The following is an 18,513-nucleotide window of genomic DNA, read 5'->3' as shown; positions in this document are numbered from 1 at the left end:
ATACTGTCCAACCTGATCCTAACAGTGTCTTTTTGTGGTAAAGCATCTTCATAGTAAAAAATTTAATCTTGTTTATCCCGTGGCATATAGAGGAACCTAAGTAAATGTCCGTTTTTTCTCAAGTCCTAGGGAAGGGAAATCTACTGGCACCTCAGGGAACAGAATATTCCATATGGAGTTGCTCATTGTGATGAAAGAAGAAACCCTCTTTTGTTCTTATTACTGTTGTTTGGAACATTCCATTACCCAATTTTCAAAAAAGTACCTGTGTAAAAAAATACATAAATGGGTATGGTATATACACATAATGGTTGTCTCTAGACTGGCAAGTTTTTCTGCAAAAGCAGGTGCTTTTGCAGAAAAACTTGCCAGCTGTCTACACTGGCCGCTTGAATTTCCGCAAGAACACTGACAATCTCATGTAAGGAATCAGTGCTTCTTGCGGAAATACTATGCTGCTCCCGTTTGGGCAAAGTCCTTTTGTGCAAAATCTTTTGCACAAAAGGGTCAGTGTAGACAGCTCAGATTTGTTTTGCACAAAAAAGCCCCGATCACGAAAATGGCTTTTTTGAGCAAAAGTGTGTCTAGATTGGCACGGATGCTTTTCCGCAAAAAGTGCTTTTGCGGAAAAGCATCCGTGCCAATCTAGATGCTCTTTTCCGCAATTACTTTTAACGGAAAACTTTTCCGTTAAAAGCATTTGCGGAAAATCATGCCAGTCTAGACATAGCCAATGATTTTAATAGGGTATCTGTGTCTGTGTTAAATAGCCAATTATGTATCCAATTGTCCATTTCCATGGACAAATACCTAATTTCTACATGAAATTATAACAAATATGGACACAAACTAGGTTTATAGTTATGCTGCCACATTAAAAGTCATGCTATTATTTATATTTTGAGTTGAACCAGAACTAGAACATCAAACCTGTACCTTCAAACAATAGAACCGAATAATATAATGAACAATACAATATATATCCGTAACTTGTGAGAAAAACAAAATATTGCAAAGAACAAGGAACTAATGTCATTAGAAGTGGCATTAGGAGGAGGAAAAGAAAGGTTTACAAAAATTTAAAATGTGAAAAAGTATTTTTTAAAGGAGATTTTCAAAGAATTGTGTTTAGAAGATGCAAAAATCCAGTATTTTGGCACTTAAAATGGAAACAGAAGGAAAAAATGTCATGAAAAGATGAACTAAGAGAGCAAAAGTGAATGTGAGAATATGGAGAATAGTTGAGTACGAAGGGTAGTACGGGTTTGGGTGACAGCATTAAATGTAAGATCAAGAATTTTAAAGCGTCAAAGCAAGATAAGAAGCCAATGAAATGAAAAAACGAGAAGGAAGATATGTGACTAGTGAAGCCAAAACCACTTGATCTGTTGGCATAGAGACATGTGGCCAACTTTTTTGGAGGATGTACTAAAAATGATTTTTCCGTTACTCAGGGCTTGCTACATTGTGTTATCATGACACAATCCAAAGCAGTGTGATTTGTAAAGAGGTTAGTAACATGTCTGGACTTGCCATTTCCAAAATAACTGTTTACTCCAAAATGAACTGAGTTGCTTCATGCTCTGTATTTATTGGCAGTCTAACACAGGATCCACCTCAAGGTGATCTATAGCTTTAAAGTCCTAAATGGAGGAGGCGTTTACCATAAAAATGATCACCCCTTTCCACACCGCAACACAGTAGCTGTGTTCTAGACAAATGTGTATGTGATGGAACTGAGACTTTAATTCACAGTGACTGACGGACAAGTTGTTTTGAGAAACAGTCCTCAGCTATGGATTTCATTACCAGAATGAGCTAGAAAGTTGTCATTTTCAAGCCACAGTGAAAGTCCCATCTCAGAATTGCAGAGTGGTCCTGAAAATGTATTCCTGGATGCAAGCTACCTACATTGGTCTTTTCTTTGTAATCAGGTTTAATATGAAGGAAAGGGAGAAAATCTGTCTTTGTACTTTTGGGAACTAACCTGTATTTATATAATGGTGCTCAGAAATGAATTTTGATTCCCTGTATTGTATAATCAAAGTAGGCATCTTCGTGAAAATATTTTCAAATAATCCCCAGATAAATTGGATCCGTGAATAACTCAAGACTAACTTACCTATCATGCACACTGTTATTTACAATATGAATACTGTAAGACAGTATTTCCATAAATATACATAGATAATTGTCCCTGATTCTCTACTAGCTTGCTTCTTGGGTCACTTACAACTATGTAAAGTAGGTGTAAAATATTGTCATATCAGAATGGTAGTATGTATGAATTGCTTCACATAAGTTTAAATAACCACATAAGGTGTCAGGGCAAATAGGCCTATATACTTCCCATATAGATACGCATGCTTCTTCATATAGGTAATGTCTGCGGGAGGTACATGTTTTGTAAAAAGAAAAGGCAGTTTACATCGTAATTCTTGTGTTATGACTGGAACCTCACAAAGGTACAGGATTTATACTGCATCGTTTCTGTGAGTCATGGTGTACTGCTTGAAGACATATGGCAGATACATCTGAATGCTTCACTACAGAAAATTTTCCAAATTTACAACAAAATTTGAAGAAAAATGAGATAAAAGGAGAAAATCACAAGTTTTTTACCAGTTTATTCTGGATTCCTCACTCTGCTTAACAAGGTGATGACTGTTAACACTTTTAGTCTATGATGAAGAGTTTCTAGTTTCTCCATAAGCAAGTCTGAAGTTAGTCTTCCATTATAAGCTTAATTTTGAGTCCCATCATCAACTTTGCCAAAACTAAACCAGTTTGCATGATATCTCACATGATGGATCTTATGCCAAGGTAGAATTTTTCTGAAATTGTGTGGAATTTGGGAGACAGAATGATCTCACATTTAAACATTTCCCTAATGATTTTTTTGGCTTGTCATTTCTTCAAAATGGCTTAACCTAAAAATACCAAATTTGTTTTAATCTGTTGGTCTTGGCAAGGACTCAGCCTTAGACTAATTTGGGGGAATTATTAATTATTAAAAGCAGTCTTTGCTTCTGTTAAAAGTTTATAGTTTATAAACTCCATGTGACCTCTGATGCAGAAAGCCACAATGGCGGAGTAGCAGGTCGGGAACCACTTGAGTGGTGAGGGGTTGTTTGGGGATGCTGGTGAAAGTTCTGGTCTATAGTGAAGTGGGGAGGGGTAAAGAGCACATCAATTGGATTTGGTCTTGGGAGGAAAGAAGAACCATCCAGCTGTCCAAAAACAATTCAACTTTAAATATCCGCGAGCCCATGTAACTGGCTCCCATGATTGGTGAGGGCAGATGGAGAAGCAGGACAGTAGAAGCAACATCTTGGGAGAAACTTTTCTTTTCTTTAAAGCCAGGAAAAGATAGTATCTTACATCTCTTCATCAGAAGTGACCATGTTCAGTACAATAATTCGGGACATTTCCGAAATGCATACTGATTTTATGTTAGTATTATATTGTGTATCTTAAAGTAGTTCCCTTGATTTACTCCACTTGAGCCAATCTGGTGTCACTCAGAAAGTTCTAGTGAGAATCCAGGGAATATATAACCGCAAAAGCAGTTATCTGTCAGTTGTAGGACCAGTGTCAACTTGGACTTGGATAAAGATATTAATTAGTTAATGCACTACAAAGGCAATTTCCTCCGCCTTTTATATTCATCTTTCCACATCAAATGCTACGAATGGGACACAAAATTAGCGTCATTAACACGGGTCCTGCAACTGAAAGGTAACTGCTTTTGCTGTTATATATACCCTGGATTCTGTAATTTCCATTTCAACTCATCTAATGAAGTGGGTTTTAACTACAAAATCTCATGACCTAATATATTTGTAAGTCTCTAAGGATCCCACAGGACTTCTCATTGTTATGGAAATAAAATTAAGATTAGCTAGTTGCCCCTTACTATGCATTTCCATATTTTCTGTTTGTGGCAGGGTTTGTTGTTGTTGTATTGTTTGCTCTAAGCTTAAAGTTAACTTTAAATTTCCAAGTTTTCTAAAGTTTCTATAGCTATACAGTAGATATAAAATAGAAAACTGCAGTATTCCTTTCAGTAATTGATGGTTTCAGCTTTGGCTCACAATTTTATTGTAGATTTTACTTTTATCTTGTATCTATGAACCTGGTTAGCTTCACTCTCTGGAATCTACCTTTTTAAAATAGCCCTAGATAAGCTGACATTCTCTCATCAATAACTGATGATGGGTACTATCTGAGTCAAAAACATTAAAAATCTGTCAAGGTTTGTCTATACTGCAATGAAACACCCATGACTGGACTGTGTCAGCTGAACTGGGGTCTTGAAGCAGGGCTATGGGGGTTATAAAATTGCAATGTAGACTTGCCCAAGCTTTGGGACCCAGCCTGAGCCCAAACATCTAAGCTTCAGTTATATAGCCCTGCAGCTTGAGCCTCCTGAGCCTGAATCAGTTGACATAGGCCAGCTGTGGGTGTTTTAATGTCCAGAAGGTATAGCGTAAGCTCTGTATTTTAAAACAGCTTGTGCAGGGCAGCGCTACTAAGGAAGATGTTGCTTTATCCTCAGTTGGACAATAGGCAAAATCTTATAAATTCTTATAAAATGTTTACTTGGTTATCTATCAGGGCAGGCTGTACAACACCAAAGGCGCTGCTAATTTTTTCACCCTGTGAAATGCATCAAGTGACTTCTCATGCTTTGAAATTACTATTATTCATCTTTGTTGTTGGAGATCAGTGGGAACATCATGTTTCATGATGCCTAACACCCTTAGTTTCATGGAAAGAGGGCAAGCATTTTCATTTTTCCAATTTTTTTTAAAGCTTTTTTGGACATTGGAACTGGCAGGAATTTTCTTTCCCTGCTATTACTAGTATTTGATTTGGCACAGAATGCTCTTACAGGAATTGCTTTGTATTAGAAGCATTCCCCTAAAGAGATAAAAACATGTGATTTATTAATCCTTGGTATTTTATTTAACAGATAAGTTGCTGGCTTTCCTTCTCCTTGTTCAGCATGTGGACAATATTTATTGTCACTGTTGAGATTAGAATTAATATGATTAAATACTAAATCAACTTCAGGCTTGGATAGATTCTGGATGTGGACTGATCCAGATGTTAATGCAAAATGGTATTTTAACAGTTGCAAAATTTTGGAACTAAATACTTGTTTAACCATAATTGCTTGTTAGCTAACTCCTGTAACCATAAAGACTCAGAGTGGGATCCTGAGAAAACTCACAGCCTGTCCCTTCTGTGTCAGTCCATCATGTCCTTAACTGGTATATTTACTTAATAAGTATGATCAGAACTGTACATCAACAACTGATGTGTGTGGTTTTTATTTTTAAATTGAAAGATTTATTCTTGTATGAGATATTCATTTATTTTATCAGATATACAAAAAAAGTAACCATCCATGAAGGTATTCTATGTGTTATTTTTTTTCCTACTAATGGGGGTCTTCTCATTTCTTGCGAGACCCATTAAAAATTGTTGCTATTCCAGTGTTCCCACCTCCTCAAATGCAACTTACTCTGGTCTACCATTATCACATCACCATACAGAGAGACAGTCTAAGAATTTTAGGGAGGCATATTTAAGAAGGCTTATCTTTACTATATGTTTTAGAAATGTGTTTAGGTCTGTGAGTCCATTTGTTCAAGAACTCCTAAACCCTAACAGTTAGGACCACCAAATTGGGTATGCAGCTTCCTCTTATCATAACTTAAAGCAAGGTCAGGGTTTGGTTTTGCCAGGATATGTGATGTGCATGGAATGTGATTGTTTCATATCAAATGGAAAGAGATGGGGTGTGCTAGTAGGGACAGTTATACTCACACCTGACCACAGGAGGGCAACAAGCTTCCCAGTGTGCAGTTTCTGTACAGCACCATGGCCTCAGCCATTCTGGCCTATCTCAGGGAGCAGCTGTTGGCCACCGCATGGCCCCTTCTGTCTCAGGCTGGCCCCGGGAAGCAGCTAGTGGGTGGGGTGCGAGGCCCCCACTCCCACTCCAGACTGGCCCCAAGAGCAGCCAGCAGGCAACGTGTGAAGTGCCCACCCCCACCCCAGAATGGCCCCAGGGAGCAGCCAGCGGATGGAGTGTATGGCCCCTCCTCAGGTGTGGTGCATGGCTCTCCCCTCAGCTTGGGAGGACCCTGGGGAGAGGCAGCAAGTGGGGTGCACAGCCCAGATCTGGGCAACGCCAGGTAAGTCTTCTAGTTGAATACATAAAAGGGGAGTGAGTATGTGTCAGTGAAATCTTTAGGAGCCCTTCAGCTTTCTGCTGTAGAAATACAAGCTGTCCACCCACTTATTCCTTTCAGTATTAGAGATCTGATTACATAGATTTTTCAAAGACCCTTACAAGGAAATGCTATTCAGGGCTAGAGGCATAACAATGAAAGTTGAATTCTCCTTTATATTTTTAGCTCTTCCAAATTAGGGAGCTCACAGTCACGGGTTTCATGCAGTCTAAAAGCCTATTGTAGTATAGGTTGGACCTCCCTGGTGCGACACCATCAGGACTTTACTGGTCCGGAATGAGAGAATTTGCTGAACCATGGGTGGTGTCCTCTGCCACCAGACCAAGCTCCATGCCTCTAGCCTCCTTACCAATTCTCCAGCCAGGTTGTCTACCCTGCTGCTGCTGGCCCCTAGCCCTAGCCTTGAGCTGCTGTGGACAACCTTATATGGTCCCTGATCCTCTGCTACTATGTGTGGCCAGGGTTCCCTGGACCCCTACCCCACACTGCCACAGGTGGTCAGGGTTCTCTGGCCCCCAGCCCAGTGCTACCATGGGTGGCCAAGATTCCCAGCCCCACATTGCTGCAGGCTACTGGAGTTTTCCAGCCCTGGCCCCAGCACTGCTATAGGGCTCAGTCTTGCTGGCCCCAGCCCTGTTTGGCCCTCCTTCCATTAGGCTCCTGGGCTCTCCGGTCCAGGAGCATCCAGGGTCCTGCTGGACCATGGATTATGCCAGACCAGAGAGTGCTAGTTTTCAGAAGCGCAACCTATACGTATAATAAATATGAGAGCCAGACTCTCAGTCCCACTCCATCCCCTTTGTGGCTTGTTAGCACCCTAGTAGATGGGACTTCTCAAATATATTGTAAAGTTGGTGGTGCTGACTACTCCAGCCTCCCACTTTCATCCAGAAAGGAAGTGTGAGGGGTCAGAGTGGAGTAGAGCTCTCCAGGACAGTTCTCAGCCACTAAGATGATCCGTAGTCAGTTGTCATGTATTAGAACATCCACTCGTGTGCTCACTTACACTGTCATAGATCAATTTGAGAGACAGGAAGCCACTTCTCTGTCAAGTCTTATCACCTCTGGCCCTTCAGGGGCTGACTATAACCAGCTGTCCCAAATTAGATGTTATTAGCCCCCTCACAGTCCCTTTCAGGGATGTGTGTGTTGTGAGGCAGGATAGAATCTGGCCCTTTCCATGATTTTTCACTATAGTTGTTGCCTTAGTGATTCACCTTAAAATGTTTCTTATTTTTGTTAGAAGAAGATCCACAAGATTTCAAAACTTGTTAGGCACATTTCCAAGTTGCAATATACAGCATTTGTGTACTCAATATCTTGTTTATTAGGTATGGGCCAAAGCCATGAAGAGATCCAGCCTTGTATCCAAACTTCCCCAAAGTTCATGAACAGGGCAGAGGAGAAGACTAAATCTGGGTGAAGAAAACAAAGATTTTTCCTCCTGCACAATCCCAGTTTGGCAAATATGCGTCAATGATTTCTTTGATGTTCAGGCTTATGTTGGAGCCTCAAAAGGTTCAGAGTTCAGGTGTGATTCATGTTAGATAAACACTCCATTTCAGAGCATAACTGAATCCTGAATGTCTGAAAACCGGGCTGAACATCTTTGAACAGGCTTTCTCATGACATTTCTGAAAATATCTTCCCATTAGGTGAGGAATATAGTGATAGTTCTAGGAGAATTTTAATGCCTCTGCTCCAGAACAAAATCCAAATGTGGTAAAAATGATTAATAATGGTGGGGAAGTTTGGAGAAGGTTTTGTTTATGTTCAGCTGGAATTTTGGGTAAAGATTTATGATGAGGTGTCTGAACTGTACTTTGCTTATTGCTCATCACCAGTCAGAACAGATTTCATCTTGCTTTTTAGGTTTTATCCTTTTGGGGCACCTTTATTAAGCACCACTTTATGAATTAGTAGATTGCAGGCATTAACACCATCCAGTTCTTAATTCTCTTTTCAGTCCTCTGTCACACATAGCTTAATAGCATTTTTATGATAGGATTGATTTCCAGCAGCTTGAGCAATTTTTTTGTGTTACAGAAGTGTTCTAATAAACCTGGGTCTTCCATGTGTCAGCTTTAAGTAATAAATTCCTGAATACTTCTTAGCATTTATTTTATGTAGCATTTTTCCTTTCAAGCATTAATTCATCTTCATCATTACAGTGAAATAGGAACTTTTTTACTGTCCTTATTTTATAGATAGGGAGACTAAGTCATAGAAGTGAAGGGACTTGTCCAAAATCAGAGAAATAGTTAATGGTCAAAACCTTAAAAAAGAAACAAAAAATTCGTTCCTGGTTTGCAGTTTTCAGATCACTGGAGTACTCCACTACTTTATTGTAAGTTTCATTTTATTTCTGCTGTCAGCAAAGTAACACATGTTGTAATCATCCTTGTACCCTTGTTTTTACTGATTTTCTTTGGCACCTTATGAAATCATATCCTGTAATTGTCAGTGTGACAGGCCGTGTGTCCTGCACTGGCACTTTAAGGCCAAAAACCCAGTCCTGACTGAGGGCTGAGAGTGAAGCCCTAGCTAAGGCAGTTATTGCTAATAGGGTTGCCAGGTGTCCGGTTTTGAACCGGACAGTCCAGTATTTGAGTACTCTGTTCAGGAAACAAATTGAGAAAATATAATTGAGAAAATATAAATGTCCGGTATTTTCTAAATCAGATGTAATGTAGTTTGTGATGTAATGTCAAGTGTGTCCAGTATTTTTGTTGAAACCATCTGGCAACCCTAATTGCTAATTAGGGCCTAGATGGGGGCTATATAAAGAAGGGCTCCTGGCGGGAGAGAAGAAACTCACTCGTGTTCTGGTTGGAGTGTAAGAGGGACCTGGTTGCCTGGGAATCAGGATGCTTCCTGGAGGTAGGGCAGTGCTGAGGAAAGGCAGGCAGGACTGGAGAAGCTCTGGCCAGGCAAGCTCCCAGGCTGCAGGGCCTGAAGCAAGGCCTAAGAGTCCTAGGGCTGCAAGGGGAGGCAGGATATGAAAAGGCAGCAGGTCCACACCCCTCTTGCCAATGATGAGTGACCATTACAGACCACAGTTTGCCTCTGAGGCAGGGGCTAGATAAGGTTGCCAGGTGTCTGGTATTGGTCCAGTATCTGTGGCCTCTCTGGTTTAAAAAAAAAAAAAAAAAAAAAAAACCAGGGAGAGCGGGGGGGATTTAAAGGTGCAGTAACCCTTTTTTTGTAGAGGTTTTTTTTTTTTCTCAACAACTTTTGCCCTACCCCTGGCAACCCTAGGGCTAGATGAAGACTGGCAGTAGGTCACTGAGGCAAGGAGAGTACAGGGGAACTGGGTGTTCCATGGAGTGCAGAGACTGATAACTCCCTCTTCCCCCATAAGGGGGTTGAGAGACACTAGAGTGGGCACTGCTGGAGGGCAGTGTCCTGAAGAGGACGCCTCAGGCTGGAAGCCAGAAGGGAGTGCGTGAAGTGAGACACTGGCACAGGAAGGTGCCCTGTGAGTATGTGAGCTAATTCCCAGTGCTACCGGAAGGGGGTGCTGTGGTGGTGAGTTCGCCCCATGACACTGAGGAACTATTCACTAGCATGGAATCCATTTTCTAGGGAGACTGGTCTTTTTTGTTTAAAAGATTACTTTAAAAGACTACAGTAATTTAAAGTAATAAAATAATATGGTTAGAAAAAATTTATTCCTTTTTTTAATTTTTAAAATTTTACCTGCAGACAAATGCTGCCCTCCTGGGCCTAAGGAAAATACTGAGCTAGACCTGAATGATCAGCCTTGCTTAAGACCTGATGCAAAATCTCTCATGTTATTTTGGATGTACCTCAAATTATTGCCAAACCACTTGGCACAATTCAGGAGAGTATTGAATGTTCACAGCCCTTCATAGCTCAGGGTGCCAAAATTATAAAGTCTGTTTTTAAATATTTTCCACAATGTAATATTGCTATTAATGTAAATTATAAAATGATTTCTTTTTTTATCCGAGCAACTTCCAAAATAAGGAAAGTGGTATAATCCATATAAATTACTTGCCTGTATGATGGGCAACAAAATTTTGGGTCGGCAAAACTAAGCTTTTATATTTGCCATCAGGGTTTTCTTTTGGAACTCTGTGTGATTTTAATAGATCCTATTCACTACCATTCCATCTGTCACACTCACTACCCAATGCTGTGCCTTTCATTTACTGACATTATAAAAAAGCTAAAAATTGAAGAATGATAATGAAATCACTGCAGAAAACAGGTAAATATTTGACCTTGTTTACTGACAATTTATATAAAAATCGAACATTTCTTTTGGAGAAAAATTCAAAAGCACATGCACTGATCAACCTTGGATTATTGCATCACAGTCCAATGGAATAAGAGAGTGTGTATTGTAGTGGAAGGAACATTTTAACCATTTGTTTCTACTTGTCATCTATTTTCTTTACCAGTTCAAAGTTAATGTAAATTGCAAAGATGAATATGGTATTTCCCAGGCCAAAAAATACAGGCATCAGTGCCTCACTTCATATATCTAGATTAATTACATAGGGGCTACGTCTAAACTGACATGATTTTCCAGAAATACTTTTAATGGAAAAAATTTCCGTTAAAAGCATTTTAGGAAAAGAGCGTCTAGATTGGCACGGAGAAGCATTGGGACACTCTCAATCCAGAGGCAGGCAGTCATGGTAAGTGGCTTGCCAAGCCAGGAGCCTGCAGGTGGGAGCGAGGGCAGCAGAGGTCAGCTTCCTGCCCTGTCCAACGCATGCTGGGTCCAGAACACAGGGCTTCCCAGGGACATTGCTTCTTTTCCTGCCTGCAGGAGAGGAAGGGGTGTGAGTGGCAGACAAGGCTAGCCAGAGAGAGTATTAATAGGTTCCCTTCCTCCAGATTGCCATGTGAGTTATCAGTCTTCCCCAAATCACAGCAAGTGATCAGGAGTGAATGCTGACTTTAGCCGTAAATCTAGGCCTTATGCTGCACTGCTTTGTGGTTCAGTTATGTCAGACCACTTATTGGTGGCTTGATGTAGGAAGGAGTCCTACCACAGAGGATGGAATAAGGCTGGCCTCCCCAAAAACCTTGTGAGAAGGATCAAAGAAGTTCTTATGTGAGAGCTTCATGGAGCTGTGCAGACAAGACTCGCACTCCATCTGCAGACATGTTAACAAGCTTTTCCATAGCCCAGCATTTTGTAGGCAGAGAGAGTGCCTCACCTCACATCCCATTGCCTTAACCTGCTTATAGTTAGACAAAGTTTGTGAACTCACTGGAAGTGCCCTTCCTGGGGTTGTCATTGGCCTGGGAGAGGCCCTGGGAGGGGGACCTGGTTCACTGTCATGACCAGCTCCTGGCTCTCAGGCATTGGCAGCTGTCTAGTCTACTCCTCCTCCTCCTGCCCCTTCACCACCCACCTCACCTTCTGGCTTACGCCACACACATCTTAGCTGGACTTGATAACCACACTGGGGTAGCTGGCTGGCTGGCTGCACCCTCCACCTCATTGGCATCCATCTGCTCGTAGAAGCGGTGTGAAGTGTTGCCCCAGAATGTCTGCTCTCCTCATTGGCCTGATGATACAAGTGCCTGATCTCCTTGATTTTTTTAACCCTGCACTTCTGGGCGTCTCTGGAATAGCTTTTTGCCCCCAAAGCATCTTGCAGTCCTGTGTAGATCTCAGCGTTCCACTTTCTGGTTTGAAGCTCATTGAGGATGGCTTCATCTCTCCACACTTCGATGAGGTCCAAGATCTCCTGGGCTATGTCTACACTACAGCTGTTTTTCTGAAAAAAACTTCAGTTACATCCACACTGCAATCACATTCTTTCTGGAAAAAAAAATCAAAAGAACAGAGGGATTTTTCAAACATTGGTAAACCTCTTTCTATGAGGAAGAAGCCTTTTTCCGAAATATCTCTTTCAGAAAAAGGCGTGTGTGGACGGGGAAGAGGGGGTTCTTTTGAAAGAAGAGGAAAAAGCACAGGTGCCCTGGTGGCCTCTCCGTCCATAGTAATCACAGCTTAACTGTAAGGGTATGTTTACACTACAAAGTTAATTCGAACTAACAGACGTTAGTTTGAATTAACTTTGATAGGCGCTACACAGGCAAACCGCTAGTTCGAACTTAATTCGAACTAGCGGAGCGCTTAATTCGAACTAGGTAAACCTCATTCTACGAGGACTAACGCCTAGTTCAAATTAAGTAGTTCGAATTAAGGGCTGTGTAGCCACTTAATTCGAACTAGTGGGAGGCTAGCCCTCCCCAGGTTTCCCTGGTGGCCACTCTGGCCAACACCAGGGAAACTCGTCTGCCGCCCTCCCGGCCCCGGAGCCCTTAAAGGGGCACGGTCTGGCTACGGTGCCTGTGCCAGGCGCAAGCCTGCCAGAACCCAGCCAGCAGACCCTGCACCTGGCACGACACGAACCAGCCACCCGCTGCCACCCAGCCCTCCGCCTCTTCCCGGGACCAGGCTGGCGGCTCCTGGGAGCCTGCCCAGGTCCGCAAGAGGTGGGCGCCCACCAGGTCTAGTGTGGAGATCGTGGACCTCATCCACGACCACCGCCCTAGGCACAGGAAAGTGGACGTCTAGGGCAGGAGAGCTGCCAGCCTGGCCACCCAGGAGCAGGTGTGCATGAAAATCAGGGTGGTCCAGTGAGACCCCCGAACCTGAGCCCTGAGCTTAGAATGGCCGTACTGGGTCAGACCAAAGGTTCATCTAGCCTAGTAGCCTGTCTTCCGACAGTGGCCAACACTAGGGACCCTGGAGGGGATGGACCGAAACAATGACCAAACCATTTGTCTCGTGCCATCCCTCTCCAGCCTTCCACAAACAGAGGCCACGGACACCATTTCTACCCCGGCTAATAGCACTCCATGGACCCAACCTCCATGACTTTATCTAACTTCTCTTTAAACTCTGTTCTAGTTCTAGCCTTCACAGCCTCCTGCAGCAAGGAGTTCCACAGGTTGACTATTTGCTTTGTGAAGAACAACTTTCTGTTACTACTTTGAAGCCTGCTACCCATTCATTTCATTTGGTGTCCTCTAGTCCTTCTTTATGGGAACTAATGAAGAACTTTTCTTTATGCACCCTCTCCACACCATTCAAGCTTTTATAGACCTCTATCATATCCCCCCTTGGTCTCCTCTTTTCTAAGCTGAGAAGTCTCAGTCTCTTTAGCCTCTCTTCATACGGGACCTGTTCCAAACCCCTGATCATTTTAGTTGCCCTCCTCTCTCCCACCCTCTCTCTTCCTCTCTTCCACGTCCTTTTCCCAGTCTCCCCGAGTTTTGTCCAATAAAGAGAGTTTCTATTTTTGAACACACGTGTCCTTTATTTTGTACATCAGGAAGGGGGGCTAGGGAGTGGTAAGTGGAAGGAAGTGAGGGAGGAATGGGGTACGAGCCCCCAATGGGGAGGACTGGGGTGGCTCTGCGGGCTCCTTGTCAGCCGACGGTCAGGGCAGTGTGTGTGTGTATGTTTCCGAGAAAAGGTTTAACGTCCGTGCCTTTACTGCTAGGACCGGGGTCCCATCGCAGAGGGTGGCCAGCAGGCCAACAGACGCCCCGTTATATAGGAAGAGCTTATTACATCTTAGATTTCAGCTGCTAGAATTTCATAATTCCTTCGCAGCGGGCAGCCTTGAGGAAAGACTGAAAGATGCCCCAGTGGGTCCTGTCACCTGGGAGTGACACAGATCCAAACGCCCAAGCTCTTCCTATAACTGTCCCTTTAGACCGGCTGAAGTTCTTTTAAATTGTGCTTGGTTCTGTTACAGCAACTGAAGGAGTCAGGTTAAAGCTTAAACAGTTACAGGTTTATTGAGGAAGCTTATAAATCATATGGTTACAATGGCTATTGCTCTATTTCTTAACTATTAGCAAAATATAGGTCTTAAAAATGGTTACAAAGAAGATAAAGATAGAAAAATAGAAATAATGGTACCAAGTAACAGCTTACTCTTTCTATGTGTACACTTAAGACAGAGGACCACATCCAGGTACCATTTTTACCCCCTTCTGTGCCTCTCGACTCCAGCATGTCAGGCCAGGGCCGGTCCCTCAATTCCTAGGAAAGACGAAAATACGAGGTGGGCGTCCCCATAGAACCTCGGGAGGTCAAACACCTAACCCGACCAGCAGGTAGAGGGTAGAATGACACTCCAAGTGAGTGTGTGCTGGGCCCATTTTATATAATCATGGGGTCACGTATTTCTCTTTCTTATCTGTCATGCCAATTGATGCTGGTTTGTCTGCTGTGAGACCAGTTCTTACAAGGGAGTTGTGAACTTAATTTACACTTGTAAGAGAGAATTGAGATGATTAAATTTTGAAGTACTGGACATTGTTTTCTCAGTGGGAAATTCCTCTTCCTGGGACTGTGTGTGTTCGAATCAACATAGGTGCCAGCCGCAGCCTCGAGGCCAGCTTATTGACTTAGCTACTCTCTATCCACATATCTGTGTTTCAGCTTCTCAGGATCAGATGAGCCAGCATAGACTATGCTGATATTATTGCTCCTTCTCTGCCCTGTGCTTCAGAGAGGCAAATAAGATGGATAATATGGAGGCAGGCTGTCTGGCCACATTCCACCCCCTGATACGACACACCACATCCCAGGAATGCAAGATGGTGGCTTGCCAGTGCCTCTTGCCCACCTTGGAGGAATTTAAAAGTACCCAATGGCCTGATTAGAGGGTTTAGGATCTAGGAATTGATTAGGGATCTTTCCTGGTGCTGTGTATCAAATGTGCACACAAGAGATAGCTACATTATCTAGGCATTGCACAATACATAGGGTTATGCAGAAAAGGAGTACAACAATCAAAACAATTAAAACAGTGGTCATAATAGAGTGTAGGAAAGGAGTTAAGGAAAGTTCAAGCTCTGGAGCTTATACACAGCCGCTGCTTCTACTAGAGTATGTAGATATCATCTGTAAGTACTTGACTGCACATACTAAATAAATAAGTAGTTGCCTACTAACAATGAACAGCCTTACTATCTGTTGTTGAAGAACAGGTTTATGTCAGAGAGTTAACATCAAATAAGTTGGCTGTTTTTTCTTACTTATCCTACTTTGTCTAAAGATGCCATGCCTGTATCTCAATTTTCAGGTAGGTATTGTCTTTCTGAAAGTCCTCCAGTACAGGCAGTCCCCGGGTTACGTACAAGATAGGGACTGTAGGTTTGTTCTTAAGTTGAATCTGTATGTAAGTCGGAACTGGCGTCAGCCGCTGCTGAAACTGATCAGTTTCAACCGCGGCTGAATCTGGACGCCAGTTCTGACTTACATACAGATTCAACTTAAGAAACCCAGGCGTCCCCAAGTCAGCTGCTGCTGAAACTGATCAGCGGCTGATTCCAGGAAGCCTGGGGCAGAGCAACTCTGCCTCGGGCTTCCTGTAGTCAGCCGCTGGTCAGTTTCAGCAGCGGCTGACTTGGGGACGCCTGGGGCGGGGCAGAGCAGCTGGGGTGCTGCTGGGTTGCTCCAGTAGCGCGGCTCCTCGGCGCTACTGGAGCAACCCAGCAGCACCCCAGCTGCTCTGCCTAAGGCGTCCTGATTCAGCCGCTGCTGAAACTGACCAGCAGCGGCTGAATCAGGACTCCTGGGGCAGAGCAGCTGGGGTGCTGCCGGGTTGGTCCGGAGCAGCGCTGCGGGACCAACCCGGCAGCCCCCAGCTGCTCTACCCCAGGGGTAGGCAAGAAAAGCCTGGTCTGCTGGGGGGGCACTAGCTGCAACCTCCCCCCCCCCCCCGCAGACCAGGGAGACAGGGGTGGGGACGCCCAAGTCCTCCACAGCTTTGCTCCGTCTCCCTGGTCTGCTGACCTGGGAGACATGGAGCAAAGCCGCAGAGCACGCGGGCAGCGGGGCAGTCCAGGCGCGCCGCGCTGTCCCACTGCTGGCGTGCTCCAAGGCTTTGCTCCCCGTCTCCCTGGTCTGCAGGGAGACGGGGAGCAAAGCCTTGGAGCACGCCTGCAGTGGGACAGCCCAGGCGCGCCTGGGCTGTCCCGCTGCCGGCTTCCCCCACGGCTTTGCAAAGCCGGAGCCCCAGCCCCTCCGCGGCTTTGCAAAGCAGCGGGGGAAGCCGGCGGTGGGACGTGCCTGGGCTGCCCCGGAGCCCCAGCCCCTCCGTTGCTTTGCTCTGCGTCTTCCTGGTCTGCAGACCAGGGAGACACAGAGCAGCTTTTCTCTCCCCGGAGTACACGGGCGGCGGGACCGCGAGGTCCCGCAGTCCGTGTCCTCCAGGGCGAGAAAAGCTGCGTTCGTAACTGCGGATCCGACATAAGTCAGATCCGCGTAAGTTGGGGACTGCCTGTAGTTTCAGTTGGATTTACTTTTGAAAGAGGCTCTTTCAAAATTTGATGTGTCTACAAGGTGCCAAATGTTGAAAGAAAGTGCTCTTTCGACACATCACTTATTCCTTGTAAAACGAGGTTTACAGGGATGGCAAAAGAGCGCGTCCACTTTTTTTGAATTTTTTTTTTAAAAAAAACGGACGCATTCCTTGGACATGGCATTGCTTTTCCAGGATACCTCCGGTATCTTGAAAAAGCAATGCAGTCTAGACATAGCCTGAGAGTGACAGCTGTGTCTTGTTAATATACCCAGCCATTGTTTTAACTTGATTTGTTTTTGTTTGTCTTGTGTTCTTGATCTAGTTGAAATAATTAAATGTACCTCTGTTTTACTGGATTTTGGGAGACAAAGGATCTCACTATAGACAGTGTTTTATAAAATGCATTGGTGTTGGTGTTTATATTCTCAGCTATGCATGAGTATTGCTGAGTAGGCTTGGACCCTTCTGGAAATAGCAATGGCAGGAATGGCATCTCTGTGCTAGCCCTTGAGGTTGATATCATTTTGCAAAGCACTGCCTTCTGGAGCCAGTACATCTAGGTGGAAGAGAATCAAACAGCAGCCCTTACTCTTGGAAATAACTGCAGGTAAGATAGTTTGCTGTATTGGCATTCCCCTATTGGACCCCTCTGAAGTGCAGTCAGCTTCGTGTCTGCCAAATTTGAGAGAGCTTTTGGCAGCACAGGCTGTGCTTAGCAGGTCTGGAATCTAGAGAGTTAGATACAACTGCAGGTCAATTTGTGTACTGAAGCCTCAGGAGAATCACTTTTGTCTTCCTTTCTACTAAGTTATGTCCTCTACCATGTGGGACAATATATTCTCCAATGACTGTATTCTAATCCCATTGGTTTCCAATATACATTGTGTTCAGTTTATTTAGCACATTCTCTCTCTGCCATATCAAACCCAAATCTCAATGGATATAAAATCCTGCTGTAGTGTGTGCATGTGTGATTAAGTTACTCTATAAAATGTCCTCATTTGTAACATTGTTGTTGCTAAAGATTAGGTTTCCTAGATTTATTTCTATGCTTTTATATTTTATTCCAAATTATATCTGTTAATGCACATAATAAAATAAAATAAAGCCTCTTGCATGAGATTTAAGAAATAGTATAAGTTAAAATAACAGTTATCAGTTCAAGAACTAGATCATTTTTTTAACATCTGTTTTTGGTTTCTGGATCTCTGTGCACAATTCCATACCATGGAGTGATGTACTGAGTCAGTTTACTGTGAATGCCATGCACCGTACACAGAGTGCTGTTGCTTGACAAGTGTCACTGACCCTTGAGACCAGCTGAAGAGTTTTGGCAGAGAATCAGTAAAGTGAGGTCAATTCGGGTTTTCAGGGAGGAAGGGTTTTAGTGTTGGGTGTAATTAATGCAGAATATTTAGAGTCTTGTTTTAGAAAAGTATCCAAAGTAACTGATGATGATTCCAGGCTTGTCCATTGTTCTTGGATATGTAAAATCAGATTAGGAATTTTATGAAGCACAGACTTTTACAAGATTTGTAGTATTTCTTCCCCCTGAACTCGATCTATCACGAACCTTTCATGTGATAGTTTGCTATTGCTCATTTTAATAACTTGATGTGCTTTATATTGCAAGTTCCCTTTTAGATCAAGGGATCTAGGGCTGTGTTTGTGGAATAAAATAATCTTAATTTTTCTCCCAACCCCCAAGAGTCATTGTGAAATCCTAGGAGGGTGTGAAGTGCCACAAGACAACAAACATATTTGTAGATGGCCACAGATTTATTACCATATCCCCTATATAGGTCTCTGCCTGCCTGCTTAGTTAGGAAAGATGGGAGCCATTGCTATACAAAAGGTTTATCTAAATAAATACATAAAAATATCATATTGCTATGTCTCAGAGACTAATATGTAACAATGGCTAAATCTGT

General features: G+C 43.3%; 1 protein-coding gene across 1 annotated transcript in view; it reads left to right on the top strand.

The window, feature by feature from the left end:
• Positions 1 to 17,115: 17,115 nt before the first annotated feature.
• The window catches only part of ZDHHC15 (zDHHC palmitoyltransferase 15), a 226,177-nt gene continuing 224,779 nt past the window's right edge, over positions 17,116 to 18,513 (top strand). The window contains exon 1 of the mRNA XM_025178030.2: positions 17,116 to 17,189. The gene's annotated coding sequence lies outside the window, so the exon portion shown is untranslated. The remainder of the gene's footprint in view (positions 17,190 to 18,513) is intronic.

Source organism: Pelodiscus sinensis, chromosome 13, assembly GCF_049634645.1.
Source record: "Pelodiscus sinensis isolate JC-2024 chromosome 13, ASM4963464v1, whole genome shotgun sequence".
In the NCBI taxonomy this organism is placed as follows: domain Eukaryota; kingdom Metazoa; phylum Chordata; order Testudines; family Trionychidae; genus Pelodiscus; species Pelodiscus sinensis.
Note: the sequence above shows the minus strand (reverse complement) of the source record. Positions and strands in the feature narration are given on the sequence as shown.